General features: G+C 36.7%; 1 protein-coding gene and 1 pseudogene across 1 annotated transcript in view; both read left to right on the plus strand.

The window, feature by feature from the left end:
• LOC122346577 (phospholipid-transporting ATPase VA-like) overlaps nucleotides 1-23,181 on the plus strand; it is a 248,915-nt gene that overhangs the window by 89,778 nt on the left and 135,956 nt on the right.
• On the plus strand, nucleotides 3,600-7,882 carry LOC122346740 (annotated as a pseudogene).

Consider the following 23,181-nt stretch of genomic DNA (forward strand, 5'->3'; position numbering starts at 1 on the left):
CGCCAATCACTCCATTTCAATTTCATGGACAGTAATTGTCGTGAAGTGTTGTGTGTGTGTGTGTGTGTGTGTAACCCTAATCCTAGCCTCTCTCTTCTTCTTGTGTCCTGATTACTCCCTATGGTGATTGTGTTTTGAACAATCTCTCAGAGCAGCGCTGAAGTGGTGGACAGGAGCAAGAGCAATGTCAGATCCCTTTAATATCCGCACGCACCAAGTCTTTTCATTGTCACAGCAATCTTAAAAATAATAACCCTTTATTTACAACACAAATGGGGAAACTAGGCACTTTAGGAATAAAGGTGACTTCACGCTTCTGGTGACGCCACAGCTCAATATATGTTAAATAGTTCAAGCTACGCTTCTTGCAAACACACAGCTTTCAATTCATGTTACTTGATGGACTGACATTACGTGGTAGATTACTATGATGTTTATATCAGCTGTTTGGTCTCCCCTTCTGACGGCACCCATTCACTGCAGATGTAATGTGCATGTGATGTATATTTAATTAATCCAAATGTCATGTACATCTTGATGGTCCAAAGGTGATCTTAAAAAGCTGTTCCCTATAGTACGGTAAATCCCAAAGACAACGGTAAGCCCTGTCGTTTTTAAAAATAATTCAAATGTATTCAAATTAATTATTCATGAGGGTAAAATAAAAACCAGAACATTGATGTTATTATGTAACACAAGAACATATTGTACTTTTTAAATGTTTTATCTTATTTTATTCAAGGTTAGCATTCACAAAAACAGCAGAAATGCAGAAGCAGAAATGTAGCTGGCCTTTATGATTGTTAAGTTGCCATGGCAGCCACACAAAAGCATGGAGCGCTGCACCCTATTGCCCACTTCAGAGCAGCATACACCATCCTATTGTACCACACACTCATTTTCTACGCCACTTGTTCTCGGTGGTCTTCAAGGCTGCACTACACACACACAACAGCCAAATGTTTCCAATGGCTCTGCATTTTAATGAGTCACACATAATGTAATGCAGTATGTTCTTTCCTACAGAGATTCAAAGCAATAAGGTTTATTTAGAGCAGTGCATCATTTGCATAATTACACATTAGTATAATACATTTTAGCAGTATTTGTGAAAAGAAAACCCCTGCAAGCATGGATCCTTGTATCACTGCTATGGGCATGATCTCAAACACATTACGGTTCACGTTTTATACTTTTTAACTATATCAGTTACATCTGTTTTAAGCCTTTTAAGTCTCTTTTATGCATGTTGCTCTAATCTTACAAATATTTATTATTCATGCGCATGAAGGTCCAATGTTTATTGAACGTCTATTCATTCAATTACCGTAGCACTTCTTCAGAAGAACTAGTTGTGAAAAATGACACTACTGCCATCTACAGGATACTCTGCAAAATAATAATAAGGGCATGGAAGAAATTATGACACAGTATACAGTGTAATTTATTTATTTATTTATTTGAAAACATTACATCACATCCACATTAGCACTCTTATAAATTTAATTTAAAGCGTGGCTATAAAAATGTTCTATATAAAACTTATATGCAACAATTCAATAATCCAACGTCACATCTGTCATAATCTTTTCATTAATAGTGAGCTATTCATATATTTTTTTTTGTACAAAATGTGTTAACAAACTAGCTACACTTCTAAGTAAAAGATACAAAGAGTCTTTTTTTTGGTGTGTGGGGTGGGGGTTATTTAAATTCTAATTACATTTTGTTCAGACTAAATGTTATAGCTATATACATTTAAACATAAATGTATGTATTGTGAAAGCATGCAACTGATTTAGCAATGCCATTTAAAATTACTACAGTAGGTGGAGCAAGAGACTAAATAGGTTGTAAAGGCCATGTTGACTTCCAGTTTAGATTCTCTGTACATTTCTCGCCACCTGTTATTCAGAAAAGGTTTGGTGTGGTCAGACATCCATCTGGGATCAACAAAAGCCCTGCCAGCTACCAAGAAACATCAGGTTTATTACAACAGTGTGTGTGTGTGTGTGTGTGTGTGTGTGTGTGTGTGTGTGTGTGTTTAAAAGTAACATTTAAATGCAGACATTTATTAACATGCAGTCTCATTAGGGGGCAAGCTGTACGCTTTGTGAAGTAGTGTCAAAAGAAAGAAACAGCTTTGTTTAGCTAGCTAGCCCATACAAAGTGCAGTTTTAGACTTTCTCACTGTATGGAGACAAACAAAACATTGATCCAGTGTAAGCAGTGAGCCATTGATGTTGGTATCATTTTCAGACATGCCTCATGTCTGCATGTGAATGTGGATGAATGATGACAAGTTGAGCTCATTTTAATTAAATAACTGTTATTTGCAGGTGCATTTAAATATCTAACTATACAAATATTTGCAGAATTTATTACTGAAGAAGACAAAGGGACAGTGTTTATTCTAAAGGAAGATAGCGAGCAGAAACAGCTGCCACTTCATAATGCTGCCATTTTATGTAATCCATGTAAATCCCGTCCATTAATATCTGAATGTTGATGTCCTCTCTCTTCAAACCAATTGTAATAACTTAGCGATTTTTTAAATAAATTACTAAAATAAAATAAATAAACTGATGCTGGTAATGATGCTCCCCAACTCTTCATGTTTATAAATTAAACGGATTAAACTGATAGAACGGTGGAACAAATAAACAATAACAATATTAACCTATTAAATTGACAAAAATCCTCATTAATGCTCTATAATGGGTGACCTGAGAAAGCCCAGACGCTCTCCATCGTGTCAGAGCACGTGTGCGCGCTGAGCTTTATAAGAGCACATGTACGCTCATGCTGGAGGGAACAAACCATTCTAGTTCACAACATGGGTGAAAGCGGTCTACGTGTGCATGTATTTACAGGTCTTCCAGTGACATGGCTGATCCTTGTTAGCATTATTTAAAAAGCTGTGATAGGAAGATAACAATTTATTGTAGTATGTTGATATGTATTAGCTTACATGTTACTGAGTATTACTTGCAATGCAAAAGAAAGAACTTTCTATCAGTTATGCTGAACAAACTTTTAATAATTCGTGTATTTTAATTCCTAATTATACGTTTAATTCAGTTAAATCCGTGTCTGTTGGTGTTCAGGTAAAGTTATTTATATTTAAAACTTTAAAGAAATCATGTTTTTTTAAAATAAAGATATACTGTTAAAATATGCTTGAAAATCTTTTTTTTTAAAGAATGGTTTTATGTAGCCTATATTCGCATGTGTAAATTGTATAAATGTATATATATTTCGAATGCATGAAAATAGTAGGCATCCAAAGAAAGCATGTTGTTTTTATTTAAAAGCAAAATGATTACACCACAGCAACAGCGAATAAGAGGTACACTGTGTACGTGTGTCTCATAGGTCAGAATCCCCTGTACATGAAAGTGGACGATCCAGTCAAGTTCTCACTTCATTCAAGGTTCATTCAGTTCAGACTGGAAGCCTGTGGTTGATCTGAATCCCTCCCACCCCACTGAATGAAAACAAACGCAGATGTCAAGGAATATCTAAGCACTGCTTAACCTCCAGAAATATGAACGCGGAAGGTGTTTCCAAGCGCACGCACAAAAACGTGAGGAGGCGCGATGGATGCAAAGGACAGAGAGAGTCGGCAGCGGACACGGAACGCTTGCAAAAGAACCGAAAGCGCCAGCGTCCTGCGCTCGCCCAAAGTCGACAACGATAATGAGACAATGGCAGGCGACTCGGACCTGGTTAAACGCGGTAGAGTCTCGAACAGCGGCTAATCGCGCCGAGGTACAGCTTGCTCCGTGAAGTTGGCAGGGGCAGTTACGGCGTTGTGTACGAAGCCTTGCCCGCAAATCAGGTGCGAGGGTGGCGGTGAAGAAGCCGCGCTGCGACGCGCCGGAGAACGTGGGAGCTGGCCCTGGCGGAGTTTTGGGCTTGACCAGTCTGGAGAAACGCCACGAGAACGTGGTGCAGCTGGAGGAGGCGTGTCTAAAGGAACGGGATGGCCCAGAAAAATGAGCCACGGCAACAAGCGCTCGAAGCAGTATTTGAGGTTGGTCGAGACCCTCGTTGAAAGGTGGTGAGGTGTTTTTATCTGCTACTGGCGTTTTTCTGGAAGGTCAGCGGTGGAGAATGCTTTGTCACGAGCTCAAACATCGGCGTGCGTTTGTGACAGCGCACCTGTTTGCAGTAGCAGTGTCACATCGGCCATTTAAGATCTGGAGCAGTGACAATTTTTATTGTGTTTCTTTTCGGTTGTAATCAAACAAAACGGCGAGGCTCCATTGTTTGGCAGTGAGTCGTGTGGCGTTTCACCGATGACACCGACGTCGATAATGCGCGCATGTCTGTGTTCTACATTTAAGATTGTTTACATTTTATGTAAGAATGTGGGCAAATGTTTGTCAGATTTTCCCTCCCCACTCTCCTCTCACTATGAAACCTGAGGTTGAAGGTGGGGGAGGTGCTGTGTTAGGGTCAAACCTGTCCACACCTGCCATACTCAAGTTATTACCATGAAAGAACTCTTTACATGACAACTGTGTACATTGGACTCTTTCATTTGTGAGATGGTGGTGATTTAGTAGATATAACCAGATCTCATTCATCTCAGTGTCTTCTTTGCGTGACTGCTCTTTACATGCAGATCTTCTGAATCATCGTGTAGGTTTTAGACTCGTATGTTATGCAAAGTGTTATAGAGGCATTAGCTTGAAAGCTGTTGGTCTGGTCTGTATTTAGTGTAAATTGAAGTCAAATAGGAAGAGAGGTTAAACTTTTATATGGGCGAAGTGTCCTATGTTATGAATAAATGTTTTAAACCGCTTGAATCTCCGTGTGAACATTAAGTAGTGTTTGTCTTGAATAAAAGTGATTTTTATTAATTGCATAGTTACATTGTAAAGTGTATTTTTATATCTGAAAATGAGTTAAACGCACCTGGTTATGTGGAAATACCAGAAAAGTCCATTCTTAATCATGTGAGCAACTATGTCATGCATTTAAAAAGCATGAAACAATAATGGCGAAATAACTTGCACTTAGCGCTAAGCCTACATAGCACAAAAGACAAAAACATCATACATACAAGCCATTTATGCTAAAAACATCAAATTTAGACTATTAGCGGCATGCTATGGTGATAAACCTGTCACTGTGGATAGCGCTTTTATTTACAGCAGATGTGCAGATTCACATAGTGCTTGCTCAACAAAACCTGGGAAGTGATAAAAAATAACCTCCATGAAGCTCAGGACTATGTTTATTAATGAGACAAGGCAAGTCTCTGTTGTTCTTATGGAGCTTAGTCCAGTCCTGTGAGAAGAAACCTCAACAGATCTCAAACTGGTTCTACAGCAATCCAGCCTCTAAAACCGATGACAAATCAATTCTTATTCTAACTATTTTCTTTGCATTAACTCATCATCTGGTGCTCTTGTTCCTTGCCTTTTAAACATGTTTACTTACTTATATACAGAAATACATGTTATGTGAAGTTGTTGTTGTTTTATTTATATATATATATATATATATATATATATATATATATATATATATATACACACACAGTTTTCAATTCTGCTTTGTAAATTTTTCTGTTATCTTAAACGGATGGTTTAGGTGTGTGATACTGAAGGCCAAACCCTTTTTTTTGACTGGGTTTAGTTTATCTCAAAGTCCCTTTAAGGCAAGTTGGTACACTTGACAAGCTATGTTTGTGTAAGCTAAACAAGGAACAAAATGAAAGAATTATGAGATTCATGAATGCCTGGTAAATATAATGTTACCTAAAACTAATTGTATCTCAAGTGTTTAATCACTACAGAGATGCCAGAGCCAGCAGCAATGTTGATGGACTAGCTGAACTTGAGGTTGCTGCTGAGAGGATATAAAAACACTGAGCAGTCGCCTGGAGCTATGAAATCAGCATCTCAAATAGGGCGCTTATCTTTATAAATGAACTGCAGAATTGAGTTTTAAACACCCATATTCTTACCTGAAAACCTACTTAAAAATATTAGTTCACAGACCTTAAAAATACACTTCTTTGACAAGAGTAATATTTTGAAATTTCGCAGTTTTTGGGTTAAGTCCACAAGAACAGAAAATAATGTGACATTGAGAGAATGACCATTAAATTCAATAAAATTACTAAAAATACAGTTCTATTTTTGTGTGTTATTTGTAATTATAATGTAAAAACCTCATAGACAGCAGGTATGGAATAAAAAAGTGTTGCAGTAGTTTTGGTACCATTTACAAAGGAAATGGAAATAATTGCAATGGTGTTGTAAAAGAAAACTAGGGTCACTTTTTAAAGGGAAACTGGCAGTTAGAGAATAAACATGTTAGTGATAGGTTTTTTTCTTTCTTTTTTTTTTTTTGAAGAATGTAAATAGAATTAGAAACAGATAGTGCTGGTTAGATGGTCAAAAGAAGGTAAGAGGTGTGTTTTTAGCAGTGTTTTGAAGGATTCAGCTGCTCAGAGTGACTTAGGCAGGTCATTCCATTAAACTGGAGCAGTTAATGAAAAGTCTCAGAAAGTGATTTTTGTGCCTCTTCCAATGGCACAATAAAGTGATGTTTACGCAAGCAGAACACAAGCTTCTAGAGGGCACATAGGGTAAAGGGATGCAGAGCCTCAAGAGTTTTTATTTTTTTATCTACAATTATTTACAACTTATCTATAAATGTACTTTTCTGCCTTGTACAGTCTCTAGTTTACATTATAGCCATGCTTAATACTTGCTATTAGTCAGAGGCAACTGAAAAATTAGTGGAAAGGATATCTAATATTATTTTAACGCTTTATTTCATTTGTATTTTTGTATTGTTCTTTTCCAAATAGACCGGACTTTTAGGAGAGTACTCAGCATCAACAAAATTTAAAGCCAAAATCTCTATGCTAAAATCTACAAATTCTGTCATTTAAATTTCTTGCTTTTTTAAAACATCATAAATAATATAAGTAGGGACAACTAAAATAACAACTGGTACACAATCACAGTATTTCTTGTTGAAGGTTAAGTCATTTAACATTTTAATTACAGAATATTCTCTGCCAAAATTGCATTATAATCCTTACTTTTTCATGGTTGTTGTTTGTTAATGTTTCATCTCAATGCAAAACTTTTCAAAATGTATTAATCTCTGCATCTTTGTTTTCTGTGTTATTTTAGGTGAGCGTGTATTGTCGTGGTCCTGATGAGCCCTGCTACCTGTGGTTTGTGATGGAGTTTGTGAGGGAGGATCTGGAATCAGCTTATCCTGTCACGCGGCCCGATCCTCAACCAACTCCAGCTTCATGATGCAGCTGAGTAGCGCCATGCCGTCTGCACTAAAATAACATTGTTCATAGAGACCTTAAACCGGATAATATCTCATCTCAGGAGCGCCCTGGTGCACCTGTGTTGAAAGTGGCAGATTTTGGACTGAGCAAAGTGTGCTCGCCTGAGCGCAGGAGTACGAGTGACTCAGAGGAGGGACGCAGACAAAACAAGAACAGCGTTAACATCAACAAGTTCTGGCTCTCATCTGCGTGCGGGTCGGATTTTTACATGGCACCGAGGTTTGAAGGACATTACACAGCCAAAGCAGACATTTTCATTTAGGCATTATCATCTGGGCCTTATGATAGAGAGAATCACATTCATTGACGCCGAGTCGGAACGTGAGCTACTCGGGACGCCATAAAAGCGCAGGGTTCTGACACGTCCTGGTTGGGAGGAATTTTGGAGAACCCAAAGATGGTGTTGAGTATTCTCAGCGCAGGCGCTCGCACATGCCCGAGGCACCTGAAACTTTTATAGGATATGCTGGCCGCCAATCCCCAAGACCACCAGACGCACTAGAACTGCACAGCAGGATGGGACAGGTACTTCTGCGAGCGAACTCCTGACCTGAATGCACACACAGGTAAAGCTTGCCAGTGAAATTTCCATAAATGTTGTTTTCAAATACAAGTTTTTGTGTGAAGACTTGTATGTCCTGTGGCAGTAATCAGAGCTAATAACGGATAATCGAGAATGGCAGAAATGCTGTTTTCATGTTATCTGTTAAGGACAAAAACATCCACAGTATAAATTTGATAGTCGGTGTAGAAAAAATTGTATTTGTCCTACTACTTGAAATTAATTTCTTTGTTTTATTACTATATTTACTTATTACATTTGACTTACTAAATCTCAGTGGCCATCTAATGATTTTGACATTATACATTTATGTTGTTGTAAAGTAAAAATAACTAAAAGATTTTGGTCATATCTCACACTTCTATGTTTGCTTTTTTTTTTTTTTTTAAAGGCACAAATCAGAGATTATGTGGAAATATTTAATTCATTTAAATGTGCTGTTTTCAGTAATTTTACCTTGGCATGTTAGTTTGTGGTGTTTTTATAAAGTTGTTTTTTTAGTTAAAGCATAGAGATGTAATATCTCATCATTATTGTTATCATCTGCCATTTTAATTTGAGATCCTTAAATGGTTATTGTCATGCTATTTCAAACAGCCATCCCAGGGGTGTTGATTATTTGATGAAGCTTCATGCATTTGGCAAGTGGAAACAATATGACACGAGGCTTTAAACACAAGTGAAATCATGCACTTTTTATATAGTATATGTTCTTGTTCATCAGTATTGGATAACGGTTTCATTATCTTCCACACGGAGTAAAGGACAAATGGGCCATCTATCAGCATTATTGCTAGCATCAAGTATTTGACCCACACTGCTTTACAGTGGTTATGCCAGCTTTGCTAGCGCCTATCATGATGGGATTTGTTTAATGACATGACTTTTAGAAAGCTTCTGTTTGCATGCCAGTAACAACCTCTCTTTGTATTTAAAAGTGCATATTGGGATAGCAAAGTATATACAACCTGCACCTATTCACCACCACCCTCCTCCTCTAACACTCCCATCCCTTCTTCTCTGTTTTCCATACACTTTCGCCCTCGGGGACAATGCTCATCAGGGTAGACCAGGTGTGACTGGGAAGTTCTTCCAGTCCTGAAATGGAAAGATTTTTTGAGATATGACATACATAACAACTGACGTCTTTTCACAGGGCCAGCTTTAGTCTCAAAAGTATTTTTCAGTTGTCCGCTAAAATGACATTAGTTTATTTTGTTAACAATACTGATGTTTGATATTGGTATTACATATTGAACCTTATCCAAAATTAAAATTGTCACCCTATTGTTGTTCCAATCCATATGACTTTTGAATCACAAATTAATGAAACATGATTTCTGTGTTCTATTGAGCAGTACAGGTGACTTTAAAACGTAAAAAAGGAAAGTTATAAAGCAGACTGTAAATGAGTCTTGAATTGACTCGTTTAATCTAAATTTATTTAAGTTTAATCCACATAAATATAGATACACAGAGCAAACTGATGGGTTTAAATTAAACGCTCATGTGCATGTGCTGTATGAATGAACAGTAATTGATTGAAATGATTAAAACGCTGTTTTATCAGTTGTTTTTCAGGTTTTTACTACCTGACTTTCAGATACAGAAATACTTTACTCTGGTTTTATCAAAAATATCTTGCTTTTTCAAAGATAAATGAAAGTCTCATTGGTTTTAAAAACACGAGAATGAGTGAATGACTTGAGTTTGGCTTTGGGCTAACAACTTTTTGAACAAGTGACTTTGCAGTCATCTAATGCTTATTTACTGTTCATTTTAAATCCATTTATTTAGTAATATTTACAATATAAACAATTTCTTAATAATTTAAGTATAATCTTTTAGCAAAACAGTTTTCTAAATAGTAAACATAATGGTTTTGATGACTGCTGGAGTATTTAAATAGTTGTTTTAAGTTTTAGTGTTGGAATTAATTTAAAGTTAATAAAATAGTAGTAAATCTTTTTCTAAATATTACAGTTGGATTAGTTCATAGAGCATTTAAAGTAATGCATTTTAGGCTTGACAAGTCAATCACTAAAATATTATCTCAGTATTCTTAAAAAGTAAGGAATGGTATTATAAAAACAGCAGAGGGCTTCAGTGAGGCTCCCAGCTGGCTATAAAGATTTTGCAGCTGTCTCTACCTCCAGTCTGCCTTTGTCTCACCATCCCCTCTCCTTTCTCCTCTTCTGCTACACATGCTCAGACAGGAAAAGAAACTGCCCTGAGCCTCTGCACACTTCGGCTCTCGTCTGTAAGGAGGGATCTCTCTCTGGTCTGTATGAGTGGGGACGCTGGTAGGGAAACAGCATGCTGTGAGCTCATGACTGCAGTGGGGTGCGAGTGAGCTCTTCCTGAGATCTACAGCACATAGCCGTGGAGCTGGGCAGAGGATAAGTGAGAGGCTGAGTTTCTACACTGCATGCAGCTGAGACTGGCGGCGGTCAAAGCTGAGTTTTTAATGACAGATAGCCTGTAAAAGATTTTGTTGTTCATCATGAGATGTTTTTAACAAGCTTAGTAACCTGATTACTTATCAAGCAATCTGAGATCTAATTCCTATTTAGCCATGCATTATGTAAAAGCATTCACCCGTTTCTGGCAGTGATATCGCTTTCTCCACAATCAACCCGCCAACTTGTAAGGGTCTGGCGTGCTGTCTTCTCTGCTTCCTGCAGTGGCTGAGTGGAAGATATAATTACTGGCCAGTTAAATTGACTTTTAGTTGTTTAGGGTGTTGGTCTCTGTAGTCAAAATGTGACTCACATTTACTCTGAATGACTCTTTCTCTTTCTGTCTTTAGGTATTCTTTTCCACAATCGGACTAGAAGGGATCGCAAGGTTTGGAAAACTGTGAACCTTCCGTTGTTGATTTAATGTAAGAGTAGAAAAGTGCATCAACCTGAATAATTTTACACAAAAAGTTTGGTTACAGATAGATTTTCAACTGACTGTGCTCATACTTTTTCTTTTTTTTTTTTTGTTTACAGCAGCACTTTAAATCAACTACCCATTAAGCCCAGGAAACAAACTATACCTAAATCAATCATTGGTTGTGTCACCAAGAGTGAAGCAGACAGAAATTGAATGTTACGTATGCAGGAGTAGGCACTGCTAAAAACTGTTGTAAAGCCAATTAGTCTTACTGAGGGACTGGGACTTTGAACTTTGCCCCCAGGAGCTTCTGCTTGCTCATCTTCAGAAACGATTGTTTATTATGCAAAAATACAGATAAAAGAGAAGTATTTCAAGCTAATCTTTCTGTGCTCTATGTTTAGTGTAAGCAGTTTACTTTGATATTTTGCATATATTTTTTAAATGCGAAATACCATACTTTGATGCAAGACATACTCTTGATTACATTTTGAGTTTATCACGGCTGGCACAACCCAAGTTACTGCATAGTCTTACGCTTCTGGGTCTTGTCTTTGTTGTCTCTACAACTCTAAGTGGAACTTGATCATTCTCTACTAGACATTAAAGGCACCAACTTTTAGAACTTCTAATTTTCATTTGCCATTGGAAATGCTCATGATCTTAAGCCTAAAAACCTTATATATTGAGATATTTTTCTCCTTGAATGCAGATTTAATTTGTATCTTCCTTAAAGTTTAAAGTGATATTAGTGAGATTTCTTGTATAATTTTTGTTTTACAGCTTTATCTTTTGAAACATGTGTGACAAGCCATGATAGCTTTTAATTATTTGCAACACTTTGTTTATTAGGAATGTGAACTAAATCTCATTTAAATGTTTGCTTAGCTTTGTGTAGATTTTTTTTATTTTATATTTTTCTTGCCAAAATGATTAATTCTGAAAATTTGCATTGAAAATAGCTGTTATCACAGCTATGAAAATAACTTTTCTGCACTAACACATGCTATCACCACAAATGTTGGGATCTGTAGATTAAAATATGGATTTGATTACACTTGAAGGAGTAGTTAAGTAGACTCTGTGAGTGTTATTTGTATACTTTATATAAGAAACATTAATTATGCATTTCCCAGCATAGAAGAGGATCACATAGGTTGGATTTATCGTAATTCAATATTTCTTTTGTTAACTGTATCACTATAGACCATGACTAAACAGGATGGGATCAAATCAGTATGCATCTAATTGTTTTTCATCTGTATCCTGGAAAGTTCTATAGAGAAGAAATCGTGTGTTTGACTTCCAGGTGTGGCTTAGCCCTGACCACGCTTGTGTGTGGGTTATAGTTCTCACTCTCAGCACTCTTGTGTTTTTAGTAATCAATCACTAAATCAATCCAGCAGTGCTGTCTTGCTCTTTGGTGAGGCTAGTAACAATGTTTTTCTTAGATGGAATTATTTATTGATAATTTTTAGGCTTGTTTTTGTTCTTGAATAATTAATCTATAGTGTCAAACTTTTAGTACTTTACTTTTATCTCCTTTCTGTTTCTGACTGCACAACAAGAAACTTGAGGGCTTTGTGAGATCTGCATCTTTTTTAAGATTAAATCAGCCTCCCAGTTCAGCATGGTATTTTGATATATTCTGGATCGTAAGATTTTCTCACGCAGAACAAAGTGTTCAAGCGTTTTTTTTAATGTAACAATTATAGTTTTAATTTAGGTCAGTTAACGTGCTCCCAATTGAAAACTAATGGCATTCTTTCTTGATCTCTTTAAATCCATTTATTTTCCGAATGGCAATTTCGAAATGATTAAAATCCTTTTTACTTAGGGTCAGTTAAGCATCTGAGAGAGTTGGTAAATGTTTTTGTATTTGCTTATGTCTTTACTTATAGTTTTTTCAGTTTGAATGTCTCTAGAGATATAAATGGAGAGTTTTCAGGTTGTAGCAGCTGCGTGAAACTGTTGGGTATTAGATCAGTAATCTGCATTGAGTGAGAGTGTGAATATAGGCTTACTAGACGCTCACTTCCTGTTCTGTAATATCTTTTACTCTATTTTTCTTGTATTCCTCAGGTGCCCAACTTTGATTGTAATATGGCTTAATTTCATGTAACTCTCCTTTCCAATACTGTATGATGCTGTCTGCCTGCCCAACCTGCAATTAGTTGCACTGCTGGTGCCTATGATTTTAGTTTCTTTTTTAAAATTGGGCAATTTTCTGGCTTTTTGAAAGGTATGTTGACATTTTTTTTTCACTGACTTTCTTTGTGTGTACAGAACACCAGAGCTATTGACGCTTCACCATACTCGGTGTGTACCTCCTCATTGTTTTGTCTTACCAAACTATGTAAAACTATCCTATCGTGTGTTTTTCATGTTTGTTACATTGAAAAAAAAAGTCAGCACTTTTACTGGTAATTACAAAGATACGGCAAATGCGCCGCGTTACTGGAGCAGATTCTTGGTTACTGGCATATTCCGACTGCCACATTTTGGATGTTCATTGTTCGATACTTAGAAACAGCTAAACTACACAACTCAGTCCAGACAAGATAAATCCTTTCTTAAAACAAAGCTGTTTATCTCCTCCATGACTGCCGCCATCCATGCATTGCAGCAGCTGCGCAGAGAGAGACATTTTGTTCACACACCAGCCCCAAACACCTGCCTGGGCTTAGATCCTGACCCGTATCAGTTCTCCCGCTGACCTGAGCCTAACCTTGTTTCAGAATTGGCGCCTGCGGCTTCAAGGAATATCGCATTATATGTCTAGTTGTACCCAGAGGTAAGTGCACAAACAGGATCACATGATTTGCTTGGAACATGCAGAGGTGACAGACAGAGACTGAAGAGCGCAGGAGGCGTGGGTGATAGAGAATGCTCAGTGTCTCTAGAGATAGTGTGTGTACCCGGGGAGGGTCTTCCTGTAGGATTAAATTGTATGATGGGGTAAGCCTTTTGTACTCACACTGACCCTGGAGACGGAGGGAGAAAGCAGCCACTATCAGGCAGGGTCATTTTAGGAACACAATATGTCGTCTTTGGATCAACCAATATGGACAATTCAAAAAATTCCTATTTTTCAGGTTTTCAGGCATCATGCATAAGAAGTTGGGGACCTAGATAGATGTTTTTTCTAGTAATCAGTCTAAATAGTTTAAGTAGTTTGCACTAGTATGAGGCTTACAGGAATATGGGTTAGTAATGCAGTAGAATGCATCATGAGTGATGCGTCTTAGCTGGATTTAGGTAGACTACTTCAAATGGAGCATAAGTGCGTCAGAGTCAGACGAGGCTGGAGTCATAATAGCTATAAATGGCCTGGATGCAGTTTAGAGATTAGCAAATTTTATAATAATCATCTGAATTGTTACATGCTTATGGGTTTGATTGTCCACATGCAGAAGCAAAATAGTAATTCTGGTTATTGTATCTAGTGGCAGACTACTTATAAAGATGAGTGATGTCAATATTCATTATCATCAAAATAAAGTTTTTGCTTTACATAATATGAATATATTTATTATTTTACCTGTATAATGCAAATGCAAATGTGTATATAGTATATATATATATTATATATATACATATATATATATATATATATATATATATATATATATATATATATATTATTTTATAAATATATTTATACTGTAAACATAATAATGTATACATATACATATTACCTCTCTAAATACATATTGAGTGTGTGTTTATATATAAGGAAACAGTACATCTAAAATTTAGTGATTAACTGCTCGTTAAAGCTTCCACTAGTTATATATATATATATATAATAACAGAGCATTAAATATTTTCTGGGACAAATGAGACACAAACTGATTTAAGTGTTTAGATGTTTTATATCTTTTTTGATGATGAGCTTTAAACCTTATGAAACACAGGAGTGGTGAGTGACAAAGCAGGGTGAAACATCCCTTACACCCTACTACACCTGATCACCAATCCTGCTCAGATTGTGAAAGCTTCATTGGGAAGGGAACGGATCATCAATTAGCTAATGGAAATCATGTTACACTGTACTGTTCTGTGAAATACAAACCAAAACATCCAGTTGGTGAAGAATACAAGAGAGAGTACGATATTATAAAAAAGTGGATTTGCTAAAGAAATTATTTAGTAGACGGTGTAAATCCAGAAAAATCCAAAAATTCAAGTATGCTGTTACTGTAAGTGAACACTGGCACTTACCCATCTGGTCAATAGCTTCAGTATTTTTAATTGTTCTTTCTTCAGGAGCCCAGTGTCAGTGTTGTCGCAGGTAAAGACTGGCAGTCTCATGGTGTGCTGTGTCGTATTGACTGAGACATGATAAGTTCTGGAGCTGCTTGAAATAACGGACGGGGAGCTGACTATGATTTAAAGCTTTCTATAATGGGTCGTTTATGTAACTGAGAGACCCAAGCAAAACTTTCCCACCACTTGTAATACTAATAACTAATCCCAAACAAATAAGTGTTTATTTGTACTATAACTGTAAGGCAGGGAGTCTCCAGGCAAATAAGGCCGTTTTTATTTGGCTGTGAAAAGCACATATCAATAATTCAAAAAGTACTGTGATGGCAGTGAAGTAGAATATAATGGAACGGATACTAAAAATGATTTGAGAATGCAACATACTACATTGTTTGTCTCACAATCTTTACTGGTACAGTACAAACATATTGTCGTAAAGTGGTACATAGTGTGGAAACCAGTATCGCTGGAGTGAAATGGAACAACACACCTTGTATTGTTTCCTACAAATAAATGAGATTATCGTAGATCCCATCTTAATTTGGTGTGTTATTTGGTACATGGAATAAAGAGGAGAGCTATTAAAAACTGTGTATATGTCTCTTAAAAATCTCCATAAATTAAAATAAAATATATATTTTTAAATATTTCATTTATATTGTTTATTTAATAAATATAGATTTAAAGTACTACTAATTTGTTTAGTTTCAAATTGTACAATTGAGGATCTTATTTATTATATGCCACAGACAGCTATGATATTTCCTTTAGCTCCTGATAAGACAAATTGTCCTTTTCTGTAAAACTGGTAGTTCCATTAACAAATGGATGGTAAGACAATTTAACTTCTTTTAATACTGAGTAAAGCCATGGTGATGATTATTAACTGGACAAATATCACTTCTCTCTAAGATTTGGCAAATATTGGGGGTCTGACAGTCGTATCCTGATTGAAGTGTCTGAAAGATCTTTGTTTGAATAGCCATGGAAAGTCTGTAGTTAGAGTCTATCGCTTTCATAACATTACTTGGCAAGACTAGATATATTGCTGCAAAAGAGAGATGGAGGTGGTCTGAATCATGCCTTTATCTCTTCATGGTTGGATTTAATAAACAATGCCTTGTACACTGTTAGACAATGAACTGACCATGGTGTGTTAGTAGACATGCAGTTGTAAGGCTTTAGACTAGGATACAGAAAGGTCACGTTACTCATACTTAAGGTCTCTTCATTGGTTTCCTATTGATTTTAGAGGTACTTGAAGTTGTATAGGCACTTATATAGCTTGGCTTTGACTGGGCATCAAATAAATATCCATATCCATGCATAGTATCTATTATATTGCAATGATACTACTCTCTTTGAGGGCCTCAGGCTCTAAACCATTTAATTATACTCTATGTAATGCCTAGTGACAAAGGTGGAATGCTTTTGCTGTTGTGACTATATAGCTCTGGAATCTGCTCTCTTTACAATTGAGGAACTGAACGATTGAATTTTACTTAGAGTTTGTACAGCTAGTATTTAATTTTTTGATGTTTATTTATTTATTTTTTATTTACTGTAAAACCACTTCTTGGGATTCTCTTTGTCTGTGAAAGATTTTAAATTATACTAACTATCATGAATTTATATGTAGAAAACGTTAGTATACTTCCAATAATAGTATCTTCAGTACGCCAGTTTTAGGTCATTTACATACCTGTTTTATTTCTAGACAATAGACTTAAAATAAATAAATGAGTAAATAAATATGCAACCTACAGGCAGAGAGTCGTACTTTTATTCTATTTATTGCCTTTTCAACGAGTCTGTGCACTACATCAGCGCTATATCGATTAATACGCTGAGCTTGTCTGTCTTTTTTTTTTTTTTTTTTTTTATAACAATAAAAGTGTCAGCACACATAGAGCCACTTTCGGTGTAGTTTTAATTCTGACATTAATTATCCAGATGCAGATGTCTTGTCGGCAGGGGAAACACCGATGACTCAGTTGGACTTGACGCAGACTCCGTCGCACATCTATGAGATAATATTTTATAAACATTTGCCGTGGGCAAGACGCATGGAATGTTGTACAATCGGTTAAAGGCGCCGCCGTGGTCTCCATGAGCTTCAGCCTCTGTAGCCAGCAGCAGGCGAACTAATCTGCACTTTCACACCCACTTTCTCGCTCACTCCGCCCAGGAACCGGTCCGTTTGAGCAGGGGCTGAAGCGCCGAGACATCAGAGAGAAGGTCAGCTCGCTCGTGTGCCAGCTTGACTAGATGTAAGATGGCTGATGGGAAAATGTGCAAACATCGGGGGTAACATTGGCGTGGAGCTGCACATCCTGGCTGGAGCGCTCAGGAAATCACAATGAACTGAGTTACAAGAGAAGGTAGGTGGGGTTTTTTTTGAGTTCAGGACTTTGGGTCTGAGCAGGTCGCGCTGCTCTGGGTGCGTGTTTTGTGTGTGGGGGTATCTAAATATATCTGGCTCCAAATGTTTGTGAGGCCCAGCAGAAAACTGGCACACAAGCCAAATGTTCACAAGCTACAAATAGTGCTTCAGCTATTTTTAGCTTTTCAAAATGAAATTAGTGAATACAAAGACTACTTACTTCCTGCCCTCTCAATCACTTCCCTCTTCCCTAGGCTCCAACTTCCTTCGCTCTAGGAGCTTACTATATAGTAGACAGTGTTTCTTAAGTTAAAGCACTTGGACATCATTTTGAATTCTGTCTCTGGGCGCTAAATGCTCCTTTGAAAATTTCTCTTATCTTCTTTCCACTGACTCATAAGGAATAATCGCTGCATTTGATTTTTCTTTAAGAATAAACGTGAAATCGCTTGATTTAGTCATATTTCAAGTGAAGCTGGTTGGCAGTGACACAGCCTTGTTCCTCTGGCTGATATTGTGTTTGGACAGTTCTGCATGTCTGAAAGAATAGTAGTGGTCCTTTTCTAGTGTTACTGTGTGTTGTTTGTAGAACCTGCATGAAGCTGGGCAAACAATGGAGACAAAAGACGGAGCAGGTTTAGAGAGTGTTTCCACCAACTTGAAATAAACAGCAGGCACTTTGACAGTGGTCGCATAGCTGTCTGATTGGAGAGTGACAAGCATGCACACACACGCAGGCCGTAAGCTTACACTAGATTTAGCTTCTCAAGTGCAAGCCGCAAGACTGTCACTCAGACTTGGACGCCAGCTGTTTTTGAAGTGAGACAGCATTAGACGATTTATGCTTGAACGATCCCCTCAGGAATTCATCATTGAAAGTAACATATTGGTGAAACAAATCACACCTTAGAAAATGTCATGTGGTGAAATGTGACTGCTGTGGTTAGTAGAGAAGCTGACCTTTCTGGCCTTCTCTTCTGGCAGTACATTTTAGCCAACCCAGGAAGTCTTTTAAAAAGGCTATTTTGATCAGCACCACCTTCATTATTAACACAAAGTTTATTTATATCGGACCCAAGGTTGACTTAGTTTCTCACTGGCGCAAATTCTTTACATCCTATTTAATGTCCTGGATGCATCAAGCACCACTGATAATATATTGTATTTGCTTAATTATTGTAGATAGTTTTACACTCTATAGATGCAATCAGAATCAACATAAATTATTTGGCAGAGTTTTCTTCTTTTCTTTTAATCATGTCATAAAACATTAACTCCATACATGCATTGATGGCTCATTACTAGAAGTACATTAAAAATGGAAGTAATTTCTTTAACACTCTAAACATTTTCTATTTTGTTTCCAAAAATGTTACATTTTCCAAAAGCTACACTTTAACTAGCATTTAAAAAAATGCAGATAAAAGGAAATGAAATTTAAACCTTTTGAGAATACTCATTATTTCTTTCTCCCAGCTGATGGCATCCGAACATGGCTCTATATGGATACAAATCATGCTATAATGTTGTTAAAGGTACCGTGACACTCTTAGATGATCAAGTACAGCCATCTTTTAAGCAATAACACACTTTCAGCTACTGATTGAATCTGATTTTTGTTTCAAAAATATTAGGAGAACAGCTAAATTTATAATTGTGTTCTAGGGATTTTAGAGTTTGGGGAAGTGAATGTCCTCATTACTATCTGAAGTGAAAAATGCCTATTGTGTAAAATGTCTAGAAGAATAGTTGACTGACTCCCACTCAACCTGACTCAGATGGCAGTTCAGCAGGCTATGAGTAGCTGATATGGTATGAGAGGGGTTGAGATTTAGAAAGACTCTGAGATGTTTGTGGTCTTCTGCTTAACCAAATGCATAGTTTTGGTGAAAACCATCTGCTGCTTGTCAGTTGAGGCTCCCAGGCAGTGTTCTGAAATAGACGAAATGGATGTCTCAGTATCTAGATCTCAAGCATTTTTCTATCAAAAAGCTTTATATACAAGTTCACTATTCTTCTTATACTTCAAACTATATAGGTTTGATTTCTCAGAGATGTATGAATATTTAAAAAAGTGTCTATCTGGTCTGGTACACTGAATATACTTACATAATCTAATAAATGTCCATTTAATTCATGTATATTTTAGTGCTTTGATGGAGACAAAAAAAACAAAAACAAATTCCGACATTTGCGGGTGGATTTCATCATTTCTCGTTAACACAGTTTTATCTTCAGTGAACTTGTAATGACTTGTCATGGATAAGCATACAGAGCTTTTGTAGATCTACAGTGCAAATTGTGTGAAATAAAAATGCTACGTGATTAAGCCTTTGTCCCCACTCTGTTTCTCAGCGTGATGCATGAATTATCCAAATCGCTCTGTCCTAGACTCTAAAAGATATCTACGGTCCAGATTAAGTATGGTGTAGAAGACTTTACCTCAGTAAATAATGGAGTGTAAATCAGTTCTTTCTGATGATTTTTACAGTAAAAATCTCTCTGCTCTCCTTGTTTTCGTGATCTCCTGGTTTCATACTGCATTGTGAGTGATCTCTCTGAATGACTCATGAGGAAAAGCTGAACGACTGTTGTTCGGATAGTTTGAACGTAATGACGATGCCCTAAGATGTCAAAGTTCGTGAAATTGCTTCACATTATGACCTAAATAGAAGGAGCAGATCGTAATTATTCTCATCTACCATCTATAATCTGTAGCTCGTTCATTGTACTTTTGCAGCCGTTTGTCAAGGTTAGGCTTATATCACTAAAAAGTCTGCTGCAGAAAGCATGGCAGCAAACTTCCTTTGATTATTGGCGCTGGACTGACAGTATGGTTCCCAATCGCTATCGATATAGAGGTAATCAAAACTTTTATTGGAAAATCTTGACTGCAAATATATAACGCGTAGGCGGATGTAGGTACCATTTCTTGGACATTTTTAATGCAATTTAGTAAGAGCCATCAATGCATGTATAGAAGGTAGTTTTATTTGCGATTAAAAGAAGAAAGAAGAAGAAAGTTCTTAAATCATTATGTTGATGTGTTTGCACTCATAGAGTGTGAAACTATTCTACCATCATTAAAACAAATACACATATATATCAGTGGTGGATGCACTCCAGTGACATTAAATAGGATGAAGTTGATTTAGTAAGAAACTTGGTACAATAGCCATGAATACTACAATGAAATTCAATAGGCCATTAAATCCTTTGGTCATTTTGGAATGATGATGCTACTGGTCTACTTGATTCAATGACCCATGCTGGCGCTATGCTATGGTAAGCTTACTATCTGCATTTCACAGTCTCCAAAGGTCAGAAATAGAATAGATCTCCAAAACAGTAAAAATTAACTTCTAACTCGGAAGTTGCAGAAAATGAGCCTATTTGCAAAAAGTGTAATTCCTTTTAAGACACTGTTGAAATCTTGTGTTAACATTTTCTATGCCTTTTAATGCAGAAAATACTAAACATACAGTTATATATTCAATAGGTTACAGCTTAAATTTAAAGAGAGCACTACCTTTTACGCAGTTTCTGACGTAGATCCTGGTGTTGGAATTGATTGTAAATCTCACGTGGTGTTGTTAATTCTAAAACGTTACTGTAGCTTTTTAATTTTAAAATATTGTGATCTTGGTATATAAGAGTAGCTGGAAACGAGAGAAGGAAAACTGGTTGACTATGATTCATCCTTACATCATCTTGGAGGCAATTGCAGAACTCCAAAGAGAGATGAGGCCAAATATACTGAAAAGTGTCAGCCTACATTTGAACATTTAAATATCTAATTCTTTATAATGGTTTTCATGGCTAGGAATTCAACTAAATTGTATGACTGTTGGATGTAGTACTTTGAGGCTGAGGAGAGTTCAATAAAGCACAGGAGGTATTTGAAACACATTAACAAGGAGTTAAGAGAGGAGCTGCCTGTTCTTTATCAAAGAAGTTATTTCAGCTTTATTAACAAAAATGAAACTTTTAGAGGATAAAATGCATTCAGACAGGAGCTGTGTGCAGGCCAAATAACACTCTTTTCACTTTGTTCTGGCTACGCTTTCTCTCCTGCTTAAATGGCAGCTGCCATACTTACCATGTTCTAGTTATTTCAAACCCATGATGCGTCTTCTATATGAAATGACATGGAGGGAAGAATGGAACATTGTTCTTGCCCAGTACTTCTGGGGTTGACATTCACATGTGCATGTATGCTCTTCTTGTTTTTTGCCATTTAACTGGCAGGGTTTTAGAAATTACTTTATTAACTTTATTGCTTCTAAAGGGTATGATGGCAATCAAAAATGCATAATCTGTCTCCTGATCCATCACATCACATCACATTGTTCCTAACTCAAAGACCTTCTTTTTTGATCTTTGGAATATAAATTAGGATACTTTTTGATGAAATCCATTTAAAACATATGACTGACAAGCTTGTTTTTTTTTTTTCATGTGTAACATTATTATTTTGTTTCAGCTGAATCACAACATTTATAACATGACAGAAGAAACTTGAGCATCATGACTTACCAAACCTCTTCATCAGGCCAAAGGCCTTAATAGGTAATGGTCTGCATTGGCAAATAACTAGTTTCTATAAAGATATACAGCTTGAATGTTTCAAACTGTTGAGATGGATTCCACCATTATTTGAAAGTAATAGGTTAGAATTAACTGCAGCACTAAGTAAGATAAGTTTATGAATGCTTTTTTTAACTTTGAAAAAATGTCTTTTAACATGTTAATGATGATGATGATATTACTAACATTTCTTTAATGTCTTTAAATTCATGTATTAGCTTTTAGTTAATACAGTGAAATTGAAAGCAGTTCATATTGTTAAAAGAACGCATATTTGAAATTGTAATATTTTATAACTTTTATAAATTACAAACTTTTAAGCTTTAGAGATTTCTTAAAACACTTAAAAAATCTTACTTTCTCGGGAAACGCTTGTGGTATATTTTATATATCTACTGGCATTGCTGGTTAGGATCAAATTCCAAAAGCTGCAGATCAGATTTAGGATTTCTTGTGGTGTATTAGGTACTAAGAAATAATTACGATAGATATTAATACAGATCCATGTCTTTTAATGTAAGTGTAGATTACAAGCTCAAATACATTTAGATACAACAGTACATTAGGCATGTTGATCAAAGGCAAATCTGTCTTAATTGTCGCTTTTATGGTGTCTTGTTTTTCTTCCTTATGTTTCTAGTCTAAAGTCAAAGAAGAGAAAGTCTGTTGCATACGACTCTGCCCCCATCCCCTGCAACACCGCTTCCTCCTGGATCATCCGGCCATGAGTAGCCCAGCATGCCTCCAGCACTGGCTATCATTGGCTGGTGACACTTTCTCAAAGAGCACAGGGAGCACAGCACTGTATAAAGACCAGGACTGACTCCTTTGAGAGTGGAAACCCAGCTCACCCAAGCTGGCAGTCTTTATAACTGGAGGGTGAAGGGGTCTGGCCTGAGGAAGCCACTGGAAAATGCGACTCAGAAACTAGCAACGTGACTGTCTGTGCAAGCCAACGGTTGTGGAACATCAAGATTCAGCAGTCTGCTGCCAGCACAGAGATAGCAGGAGGAGGATAAACTGCAAACAGCATCAGAAGAAACCTAATGCTACCACGTAAAGATGTGTGAGACAATGTAGGATAAGTGCCCCATCACACGCCCGAGACAAAACTGCACTCAGTAGTCCTAACTCCCTCGAAGATCCAGCACTGAAGAAAGACATTTA

Source organism: Puntigrus tetrazona, chromosome 6 (assembly GCF_018831695.1).
Source record: "Puntigrus tetrazona isolate hp1 chromosome 6, ASM1883169v1, whole genome shotgun sequence".
Lineage (NCBI taxonomy): Eukaryota > Metazoa > Chordata > Actinopteri > Cypriniformes > Cyprinidae > Puntigrus > Puntigrus tetrazona.